Source organism: Nilaparvata lugens, chromosome 8, assembly GCF_014356525.2.
Source record: "Nilaparvata lugens isolate BPH chromosome 8, ASM1435652v1, whole genome shotgun sequence".
Taxonomy (NCBI): Eukaryota; Metazoa; Arthropoda; class Insecta; order Hemiptera; family Delphacidae; genus Nilaparvata; species Nilaparvata lugens.
In genome coordinates this window covers 46,785,664-46,796,622 of record NC_052511.1, presented here as the reverse complement: position 1 = coordinate 46,796,622, position 10,959 = coordinate 46,785,664, and positions in this window count along the sequence as shown.

Here is a 10,959-nt window from a genome sequence, read left to right as displayed (position 1 = left end):
CAACTGCAGTTTCCTTTACCTTTGATGGTAACTTTCAAAGGTTGATAATGTCAACTTCAGACTTTGTACAAAGGTTGTTTTACCTTTTACCTTAACCTATAAAGGTAACTTAAAAGTTTGTTCATGTAAATCTCTTGTATTCTGAACTACTGTATTGTATCCAAATTTCTCTTTACCTGATCCAAAATTCTCTTTGAAATTGTTCGTCTTGATTTCAATGTTTCTATTTTATCTGTTTTTTTATAATAATTTGGTATTAGTTTATCTGGAAATAAGTTCTTGTTTTGATATTATATGCGAAAATGTATAATCTATATCCGTTCTCCTATTTTACTGTCATGAAGACTGTTTCTTTGTTCTTGCTAATGATATTTTTAGTATATAATTCCGTCGACTCTTGTTAAAAAATACCGTAATTAAATTCTAAAAATTGTAATTTTGATACATTGCTATGCTGTTTCAAGACTAGATTGAATATAAATTGTAAGAAGCAATGCAAATGTTTGCTGTAATTTTCTAAATATTGTAAGATATTTAAATTTTGCGACAAATTCGAATTGTTTTAACCAGAGAAAACTGTTCTTTTTTACATTATATCCATTCTTTGTTTTTGTAAAATAGTGTAGCAATATTTAAAATGTTAGTAACTAAATTGAAAACGTTTTCCTATTCGAGTTTGATATTAATAATTACATACATTGCCTCTTCTAGTGCCTTCATAAATATGCCTATAAATATTATAGAATTATTTTTAGGTAGCTAAGTGTCTTGAAGTAATTGAAGCAAATAAAATTGAATTTGAAACTATACAGAATAGTATACCATTGAAGAGCTTACTGAGGATATTCTGAAATGTTTTTTGAAAGTACAGTACAAGTAAATCTAAATTATTATCTTTTGTCTCGAATTTTGTGAAATTTTCTCTTGGACATTCTAATACAACTAGATTTTTCCTCCTTCATTGAAACTTTCCGCACCAATTTTAAACAATGATTCGTTTTTATGTTCAACTAAATTTTTAATGTATTTTCAGTTTATTTTGTGTTTCTTTTACTAAGACATTTTATTTATTTTAGACGATATTATTTCTTGTTTTAGCTAGATAAATCAACATCAAAAAAAAATTATTTTTTTTCAATTTATTGATTTTAAACAATGATTCGTTTTTATGTTCAACTAAATTTTTAATGTATCTCCAGTTCATTCTGTGTTTCTTTTACTAAGACATTCTATTCATATTAGACGATATTATTTATTGTTTTAGCTAGACAAATCGACATCAAAATTATATATTTTTTTCAGTTTATTGATTTTAATTTTGTAGTAACAATAATCAAAAGATGCCCAGTCCTATGTTATCAACAATATATAGTGACAGTGCCATACGTGTCTTATATATATGTATTTGATCAGTGTTTCATGTTTTTAATTACAGTACCCAATTGATTTTTGTCAAGTAACTTTGTGAAATAATATTTTACAATAATTATAATAGTTCTTCGTGCTTTTACAATTACGAAACCCTCAGTCATGTAAATAGGACTAAACGCGTATTATAAAGTTATAAAAGTTGAGAGAAAAGTTTGTGAAGATATGAAAGTTGAGAGAAAAGTTTATATATTATGTATGTAACTACACTAGTAGATATTAAATAATTATGTAATTTAATACTGTAATATACTGTTGAAACGTCACGTTTTTATGTATTATACTATATTGTGAACGGTTTTTAGAGCGTTTTTTAAAAAAACGTTTGTAGAACTGAAAATAAGTCATCGCTTTAAGTAAACTTAATTTAATGAATTGCGACGAGTACAGAGAGACCGATTAAATAATAAATTGGAGAGATATATCAATGAATATAACACTGAAAACTGTTATTTTTGTTTATATATAAATATATTAATGTGCATTAATAATTTATGGTTTTTCATTCCAAATATAAACCCACTATACCCATAATAATAATATCGAGTGACCTGGATGTCTCGGGTCTGGTGTAAGAGTTTTCAGGTCGCAACTGATCAAATTTTTTCTCAATATTATGTACACATAACTGGCTTTCAATGTGGTCCTATACATTTTTGCGATAAACCGCATAGTTTTTCCGTAAAAAAATAAAATATCTCGAAAAATGTATTTTTTTATTATGGACTTTTTGTTATTTCTCGAATATTCAAGTAATTAGCCGACTTAGAGGAAAAGGCTCCCAATAAACGTTGTAGGCCGTTTCTTGCTGAATCCAATGATATATATAGTTTGGGGGTTACGATCATAGATGCGGCGGTGGGAGGGGGATAAGTAGCACTGTTACGCTGCGGCGCGGTCCTCCCCCATGATTAATGCGCGTAATGGCCTGTCTATCGCATCGCTCCTACTAGTCTATGCATTCAAATTATGTATTTCAGGAACGCTATCTTATGTATTTTCGGTCGCTGAACACGATTTTTCAACTCTCAAGCCTTAATAATTGATAATTCTCATCATAATATACTAATTATGGTCAAAATTACAAACTTCATCTCATTATCATTATTTATGATTACATTGTAATGATAAACCATCCTGTTAGGAATCCTATATGTGTTTCTCAGTCGATAAAAAACTGATATTCCATTAAGAGAGAATAATTATTCGATTTAGTTCAATGATCACTTTGGAATTGCGAAAGTCAAGTAATGGAGTAAGTTAAACAAATAATATAGGCTACCCCATATAGAGCACCGTGTAACAGGAGTAAAATATTTTCTTAATATAAATTTACAGTTGAAGCACAAATAATGCCAATTACTCCCATGTGATATGACTAAATATTTGATTACAAAGGAAATACAACTCTAAAGCTGCGTTTACACCAAAGTTATTAAGGAGATGTTAATATAACTTAATCTTTATAGATTCTATTAGATTGAACATAACTTATCATACATATGATGGACATATGTGTTTGCCAAGTTCCGTTCAATCTAATAGAATCTATAAAGATTAAGTTATTAACATTTTGTTAATAACTTTGGTGTAAACGCAGCTTTATCAACTGATTTCTGTAACTTATATCTACGAATAGATACTTTTCATCTGGCTGAGTTTGACTGATTGTCTTGGGGTGGTACTTGAATGAAAGTGGAATGAGAGATATCTTTGTTGAATTTGAAATATTTGGAGAGAATACTGTTGGAAATCTATTGAGGGGAGATCAGTATAATTAAGGTGTGAGAGCAAGCAATCAATTCAATGAAACAACTACAAGGACTCATGAACGGTTCAAATATGAGAGATTGTCAAAGTATATTTGAAAGAAGTCAGGAGCTATTTGTGGAGTTTTTTTAGAATCAAAATCAATGACTACTTGAAATTTATGACTGATTATTGTAACATAGTTTAAATTATCTTAAATTGTATTCATGCTCATAAGGAAGGACTCTGGTATTGCACATAGAAACTGTACGAGAAAAGATCCCATACTTTTTTCATTCAATCACACAAACTATGTTATAAAGTCTGTGTTATATCTAGAAAATATAAAAAAATACCCATAGAAGTAGAAAATAATTTCCAATAAGGAAACATTAACTCTATACAGTCAATACATTGACTCTCTGTCAAATGAAACCTTGAAAATTTAATAAATGTGACAACCGATCATGCTTTGGAGCAAACCCTCATTCGATCATCCAAAACTGAGTGATTGGAATAGCTAGTTCTTCAAAGGCTTTCCTAAAATGGCTGCTACTATATAAATAAATCTTCCATCAAAGATATTCTGTTCAAGTATGTTGACATCATTATGGATATCACTGGAGATTGTGAAGAAAGTCATCTAATGAAGTAAAACAAGAATAATGAGAGATGAGAATGATTTCCAGAAGCATAATCTTCTCAAGAGAACATAACATTTTTCTTCAAGACTCTGATGGACAACAGAATCTGCATAATGTTATCAATGGTCTGGAAGCAAGTGAAGAAGTGTGTGATTCTCCTTTGAACGTATAGAAAGAAATAGTTATTCGGTCTCCAACGATTTTTATCTGAACATAGTTGTGGCAAATTGTAAAAGTGTATTCTCACCTATAAAAAGAAACAGAGTTCTTTCATTCTCCACGATGCAATCAAACAAAAATCCTAGTCTTAGTTAATTCTAGAACAAAAAGATCTGATCTCTGTATTTTTACTAGGTAGCTGTTTAAAGATAATTCAGCATTGAAGTTTTAGTGCAGCATGCATTTCTACAATAACCGCAATCTCTGTCAACATCTGATGGATATTTGAAAAAAAACTCTTAATCTCACTTGGCCCATGAAATTGTAAGTGAAACTAGTTGTGGATTTGACTAAATCCCTAAATATCGTTGACAAATTCGCATAATGATGACATGGCTCTCCTGAATTCAACTCCTACTTCACTTTTCAAAACTTCAATACGCTGCAAGATTATGGAAACTTTGTGATGAGAAGAGTTATGAAAATTCTCAATAAAGATGGAGTGATACAGGTGGACATAGCTTTTCATGTCTATGGTCTAAAATCAAACAAAGGTAGTGAACATATTAGAAGCAGCAGAGTAAAAGAATCACTCCAATAATATGCTCTCCAAACCATCGAGACTTGATTTCTAAATCTGTGGCAGAGATTTATTAATGTGACATGCAAGAATCTATAAAGGAATAATCCATACGTTAGCTACGTGCAGGAATACATACATTCATTCATTCATTTGTGGATAAAATTACAAATCATATAAATATGTTTGGGAAAGAATAACAGGCATGGCCCAAAACTATTCGAATCCCAAATTTTGATACTGAATAACTTGTTACCATTTCAAAACAGTCTGAACGGGAATACCATAATGGATGAATCAATCAAAAGTTAGTGAAATATCATTATAATAATACTGTTAGAAATAATATGAATGAATATTTAAATTTTCATTTCATTTTGATTTGACACATATCTATTATTATATTGGATATAATTTCTCAAAAGTTCACGACAAACTGAAGATTCACGAAAGATTAACATTTTCATACTAAACATAATCATTATGATAATGAATGAATGATGAATTCCATTTCCACCATGAAGAACTAAGAAATTCCACAAATATTCTTGGAAATTAACTGACCACTATATCAAGTAAGCGTGGCCAGTGTGCATTAATAATATAATTTAGCCTGCAGCGCATCACAATAAATTAATTTGAGATAAAAACAATAGAACATAAACATATATAAATATTATCTTTATTCTATCCTAATATATTTCTTGAAACCCAAGTTTCGTTTATTTCAAACAGTCATTTCTTAGTTTCCTTGCAGAATGAGATGAAGTTTGTAATTTTGACCATAATTAGTATATTATGATGAGAATTATCAATTATTAAGGCTTGAGAGTTGAAAAATCGTGTTCAGCGACCGAAAATACATAAGATAGCGTTCCTGAAATACATAATTTGAATGCATAGACTAGTAGGAGCGATGCGATAGACAGGCCATTACGCGCATTAATCATGGGGGAGGACCGCGCCGCAGCGTAACAGTGCTACTTATCCCCCTCCCACCGCCGCATCTATGATCGTAACCCCCAAACTATATATATCATTGGATTCAGCAAGAAACGGCCTACAACGTTTATTGGGAGCCTTTTCCTCTAAGTCGGCTAATTACTTGAATATTCGAGAAATAACAAAAAGTCCATAATAAAAAAATACATTTTTCGAGATATTTTATTTTTTTACGGAAAAACTATGCGGTTTATCGCAAAAATGTATAGGACCACATTGAAAGCCAGTTATGTGTACATAATATTGAGAAAAAATTAAAAGCTGTACTATGAATAGTAACTGCAGGACAGGCGATTTTATAAACGCGCGTTTTTTACAACTTACCCCCCTCCCCCCCAAGCTGTCGACCACCCTGGGACGTGACGACATCGAGTTTCATATACACTAAAGACCCCCTAACAATAATCCGAAGTCAAATTCTCTGCCTCTCTCATGTATGCTCAATGTAAGCCAGCGCCTGGACTACTAGGGAGTAAAAGTGACTCCATTTAAATAACATGGGAAGCATCTCTATTTTAAAAACGTACATTTGGAATAGGTCAGAAGGTCTAAGCTCAGATGAGGAAGCATATAGAGTAGTCATTAAACCAACTAAATTCAATACCTCAACCAGACATTTGATCGATATATAAAATTTATGTTTGTATGCTGAAATTATTATTACAAACTTCATATCACTATACTAAAAAAAAATGTATATATTTTTTTCTTTTATTCCATGGTATTCAAAATATCAGCAAACGAATATTAATTATTAACTAATCAAATTTGAAACGGGAACTTCATAATAGCTGTAGTTTTGGCTGTCATTGTTGTTACAACTTTAGCGACAGATAGTGCTGTCGGAGGAGAACTGTGATTACAAGCCAGCTGTTTCTGTTTACTTTTTAAATTATGTTGTAACACATTGTTTGGTCACATACGTTTTAAAAATTATTTTATTAGCAGTTTTTATAAAATTTAGGTGGAGGAAAAATGTTGTGTAAATCACGAGTGAAAAAGTTTTTTCTCCTCAGGAAAATTGTTGCCCTCGGCTTCGCCTCGGGCTTCAACTTTCCCTCAGGGAGAAAAAACAGCACTTTTCACTCTAGATATACAAATAACTATTGCCCATATTGCAAACGCTATTTTCGCCACACACAAAAATAAACAATATATAATATATGAGAATAGTTGTTTACTAAGCACTTCCGAAAGCAGAAGTGGAAGGTGATAGCTCTAGCAAATCTGAGGTAATGGAATATCAGGAAATTGTCCAAGTATTTTGATTTTTTATACTGATTTGTCTAAATAACCTAAAAGATGATGTTCAATTATGTGGGAGGTTGAGTTTTACTTTTTTATTCTTTCAAATGACAATAAGATGATATTATTATAAATGTTTTAATTATTGAACAATGAAAAGTTTTTTGATCACCTTTCTTAGTTCCATGTTAGCGGCTGGAAAGGGTATTCTTTCCGGCCTAGGCCGGAAAGAAACTTTTTCCTACAGATACCTTGAAAAGTGACCATTTGTGCACTGATTGCAGGCCGCAAAGAATCACTTTTCCGCACTAGTGCGCAAAGTGAGTACTTTGCGTACTCCAGATTTGCAGCATGACAACGCAAAATAGTTAGTAGGTTATATGGAGCGCCAGTGCAGCAAAATCAAAATTAAGTTGGTAACACTCATAGTGAGGCCCACGTTATAATGGCAGTGGAGAACAGCGTTGCCTTGCCATTATGTGCCTTCATTATAGTCATTCAATGCATACATAACATAAACCCCCTTCAAGCAGTCACATAAATTTCAATTGAATTACTAATCATTATAATTCAATTATCATTATTCAATTTTAAATAAATTAAGGTTTTTATTAATAATAAAATTACACAGAAAAACATTTGATGGATTTCAGGGAATTTTACCCATAATTACCCACTTTTCATATTCAATGGTAACTGTAGAAAAAATTTAATGTGAAATACGTGCACAAAGTTCGTTTGCTGCACTCAAGAAACCATTCCGCCCTCGCCTATGGCTCGGGCGTAAACGTTTCTTTCGGTGCAGCAAACTGTCACTTTGCGCACTAGTTGCACAAATAACTATTCCAGTATTCCTTGTCACTGTTTTTTGCGAATCAAGCTTCAAACGGAACACTTTTGACTTGAAAATGAGTATTCAATTGGGTAGAAAATGAAAAGGATACAATAGGTTAGTGTAGTGATAAATATGGTTTATTCTTTGATGGATCCAGAGACAATATTATTTTTGCATTCAGTACAAACAGTGTTTGGTCACAGTATATAATATACATCACATAATAAAGTAATCCACTATAGTGGGTTCCACGTTATAATGATGGCAGTGGAGAAAGATAGGAGACCAACGTTGCCGATCCTCAGTCTTGTCAATGCCTTCTATAGACGGTAGCTGACACAGATTTATTGATGTAATATCAACTACTGTTCATTCTCGTTTAAAATAACCAATTATATTTTATTAAGCAAGAAATTCTATTTTAATAATTTAATAATGAATTTTCATAATTAATATGAAATATTTTGTTCATTAATTAATAATAGACGATCTGGCAACAGAGCAAAGCGAGAAAGAGATTCGCTTTGTTGAATGATAGACAAGGATAACCCTTAGCAAAACCCTTAATAATCAAACACTGCTATTATAACGTATACCTCAGTATAGGGCTACTTCAAGAAATGATTTCGTTTTACCTTTTCTTTCTTTTAAACTTTTTTGTATATAATATTACAAGTTTATTCATTATTTATTTTCAAAGACAATTCTCTACGAGTATTTTAAGCACAGGTTATGAATGATAATACCGTCCAAACGTTTCTAAGTTTCGAAAAGTTTCGACTTACAAGCCATTTTAATGAAAGAAATTGTACTACGAAATTATTTCTTTATCAATTAACATAACATAATTGACCAAGCGAAGTGAGGTCTAAGATTCAAGTCGACGGTTTGGCATTTCTCTCAATGTTAAATGTTTTTATGTTGCGTATTTACGGCGAAACGCGGTAATAGATTTTCATGAAATTTGACAGGTATGTTCCTTTTTAAATTGCGCGTCGACGTATATACAAGGTTTTTGAAAATTTTGCATTTCAAGGATAATATAAAAGGAAAAAGGAGCCTCCTTCATACGCCAATATTACCGTAAAAATCAGACTATAGAATTATTCATGATAAATCAGCTGTCTAGTGGACTATAATACTACCCGTTCAAAAACATAGAACATCTTGAAAATGTATCTTTCCATTAACGATAGTAGACAGTCGACTATAATACTACCCGTTCAAAAACATCGAACATCTTGAAAATTGTATCTTTCCATCAACGTTGCAGCCAGACCTGATAACAGCGCTCACACTCACATTCCGGGACGACACGTCACGGTACGATAGGACAGAAAGCTCTATGTTTATTTAGGATTTTTTCTAGACATTTTTAATTGATAAATTATTTATTAATTTTTCAGAAAACATAACAACAGGTCAATGTAACTCACTGAGCGCAAGGTCTACTGTTCACAGAACTACTAGTATATATCCAACAGAGAGTATATATTTTTAAAAACTGTTGTAGCCTAGAGACTGTATTTCAAAGTACCTTCATTCAAAATTTCTATTGTGTTTTATTTCTTTATTTATTCATTCATATTAGAACTCAAGTAAAATCAACAGGCATGTGTTTATTTTTAAACACTGTGTAATTTTTAAGTTACTTTGTGTCACAGTATCTCAACTATAGTGAGGTCCACGTTATAATGGCAGTGGAAAAAGACAGGAGAGCAGCTTTGCCAATTCTCTGCCTTGCCACTGCTTTCTATAGATGATAGCAGATACCGGTATATCTGATGAAATATCTCCTCTTCATTCTTGTTTAAAATAATTGACCGAGCGAAGTGAGGTCTAAGATTCAAGTCAACGGTTTGGCATTTCTCTTAATGTTAAAATGTTTATATGTTGCGCATTTACGGCGAAACGCGGTAATAGATTTTCATGAAATTTGACAGGTATGTTCCTCTTTTAATTGCGCGTCGACGTATATACAAGGTTTTTGGAAATTTTGCATTTCAAGGATAATATAAGAGGAGGAAGGAGCCTCCTTCATACGCCAATATTAGAGTAAAAATCAGACTATAGAATTATTCATCATAAATCAGCTAACAAGTGATTACACAGATGTGTGGAGAAGCCAGTCTATTGCTGTATTTCTATAAAGACTATAGTTTCAATCAGGTACTTGTGGATGAGAATACTGCGTGAGGTCTACTGTTCACAGAACTACTAGTTTAAAATAATCTAATATGCTAGAACATAATTGATCATTTTCAAACAAAAATGAACAGTTCAGATATACGGTTATCAGCTAACCTCTATAAAAGATAGACCAGCTAAAAATCAAACTCAACTCGGCAGTATATTTGTTCTTAGAACCGTGAAGAAATTTCTGGATACAGAAACCCTTAAGGTGCGTACAGATTTACGCGCCGCGAACATGAGCAATTCACTTTTAATCAGCTGATGCCAAGCTTTTTATATCTATATCTTACAGTTTCTGTAAAAATACAGATATAATCAGTTGATTAAAAGTGAATTGCACATGGTCGCGGCGCGTATATCTGTACGCAACTTTAGAAGTGTTTATTTTGCTGTGTTCCATTCTCTTCATTCATACAATCATTTTTTTAAATTATTCGAATTGTATTGTATAATTTAAATTATAGTAAGTTTTATAATGTAATTTTGTTTTTGGCAAATAAATTATTATTATTATTATACGGTGTTATATTTTGGGTCAATTCAACTCATGCGATACATATATTCATGATTCAAAAGTGGGCAGTTAGAGTGATGGTGGGTGAATCTATTAGAGCAAGTTGTAGAGATTATTTCAAAGAGTTGAAGATTCTCCCACTACCAGTTGTATATATTTTGGAGGCTCTTTGCTTTATTGATAAGAATAAAGATAGGTTCAATACAGGAGAGTTGTTCCACTCATACAATACCAGATATAGACATAGACAAAACCTCAGAGACGACATCCATCGAACTATTATGTTGAATGAGATGGGGGTAAAGAGTGCAGAAATTTGGCTTTATGATTCGTTTTCAACACGTGTTAAGGCTCTCACAGGCTTAGAATTAAGGTGAGGGAGGAGTTGTTGCAGGTTGTCCTTATTCCAGTGAGGAGTTCTTTTTGCAGTATGAAATTCAAAGATTGACAACTTAGATTATAATTGACAAATCCGTACACCCCTTTCATAGGTGGTCAGTGGGATGAGAAATGAAAAATAAATTAGTGGCAAGACAGAGAGTCGGCAACGTTGTCTTTCTATCTTTCTCCACTGCCATTATAACGTGGACCTCACTATAGTTGAGACACT